Raw genomic sequence first — 1,960 nt, 5'->3', positions numbered from 1 at the left:
CACAGACACCAGAGACGTGACCAGTGAGAAGAGGCCAAACAGGTGAAAGATGGAGTGAACATAAAAAAAGTACTCTGTTTAAGTCATCTATTTTATTTTCGCATTTTGAAAACACAAAACAACTCAATACAAAATCATTATGCAATGCTTCTATCTATCTATCTATCTATCTATCGATCTATCTATCTATCTATCTATCTATCTATCTATCTATCTATCTATCTATCTATCTATCTATCTATCTATCTATCTATCTATCACACTTAACCAAATTATTTTTGATACTGAGGTTGAATCGTTTATTGTGACTGGAAACAAACAGAGACACAGCATATAGCATAATTACATCAATACATGGAGTTTTTTCACTAATTAGTACATTCATATTTTAAGTAGCTTTTGTAGATCTACCTACAGAGCTTAGTTCCAACCTAAAAACAAGCGCAGCTGTTAATTGTTGGGCTCAACGGAACATTTGGCAGGTTTGCTTTAGCTGGAACCAATCTGCAGAAATGTACAGTCAATCTCCAGGAGCAGAACTGATTTACAAAGTATCCCATTTTCATAACCACAATATCAGCAAAGAAATAAAAGGCTGGGAAATGTGGAACAGTTTCAAGCAGTGATCATCCTATTTTGCTTTGTTACAAAAATTTTCAAATAATAAATACATTTCAGTCATCTACATTCCGGATTCACACATCTCTTTTTACCTAAACTTTCAATCCTCCTAAACTGTCCTACCCACATAGTGCATGAAATGTTCCCACTTTTCTGTGTTTTGTCGTCAGTGCAACTTTCAAGTTGTATTAGACAGACATTTTGGGCACAGGGAGCAGACTGGGGTCTTTCCAGATCAGGCATCCTGATTTTTCACTATGCAAAGACCACTGCACGCTGATCTCAAGATCTCACAGTGTCTAAATAACCATATTCATACCAGCTTCACACAAATAACACTAAAGTCTTAGATTTCGAAAGCTGTTTTGAGACCAGTTTGGTAATATAATAATTGACACTTACATTTTTATCAATGCTATGCACTATAAACAAAATTTTGGTTTCTATAAGTTTGAACCATATTTTCTTCACACTAGAGGTTGCAAAACATAGTGATTACATCAACATTTTTATTTTATATTGATGATACGGTTTAACATGTTCATAAAAAAATCTCTGTAATTCTGAATTAATTATATATATATTTTATACTACATAATACATATACTTTATACATATATGCATATAAATATATGGATCAATCATAAATATTTAAATTCATAAAGTCATTTGTTTTAATAACATCGATCCCAAGGACTTATTTTTGTAAAATGCTAAGATGATGCAAACGTTCATAGTCTGTATAGAATCATATTTGGATTGAATTCTAACACATCTACAGAGATATTGAGTATCTGCTCTTAACATTCAGGTCACAAACAAGTAGTTTAAATGCTGAAGCACTTTTTTTTTTTGCATTTAGCTGTCATGTGTTTGACTCCTAAATTGTAACGCAGAGTTTCTATACCAGTTGCTAGATGAAAGTATTACCAGTATTTGTTTACCTGTTTGCACATCTTTTATTACCTAAACCAAACCAGAGCAAACAGGATCTTACACAAAGACAAGCAGACACTCATTACTCATTAATCTGAGATTAAATAATCATCTTGAAGTGAACGTTAAAACATGGGGCAAATCATGTTCATGCTGGTTTCTATAGTGCACTCAGATATAATTATGTCATGGCAACTACTAGCATCCAAAGGCATATCCAATAAGATCCTATTGTCCAGTGAGATAATGGCATGAATTCATGACCCTTAAATAATTCAAACTGATACTCTCAGAGTGGACTGGCTAAATATTATTAATGCTTAGTTTGCTTTACCATTAAGATGATTAAAATCCGCGTGGTGTTGATACAGAAGGTGATTGTTGGTCTAATTGAAATTACACA

The sequence above is a fragment of the Carassius carassius genome, chromosome 15 (genome assembly GCF_963082965.1).
Source record: "Carassius carassius chromosome 15, fCarCar2.1, whole genome shotgun sequence".
Classification (NCBI taxonomy): domain Eukaryota; kingdom Metazoa; phylum Chordata; class Actinopteri; order Cypriniformes; family Cyprinidae; genus Carassius; species Carassius carassius.
Note: the sequence above shows the minus strand (reverse complement) of the source record.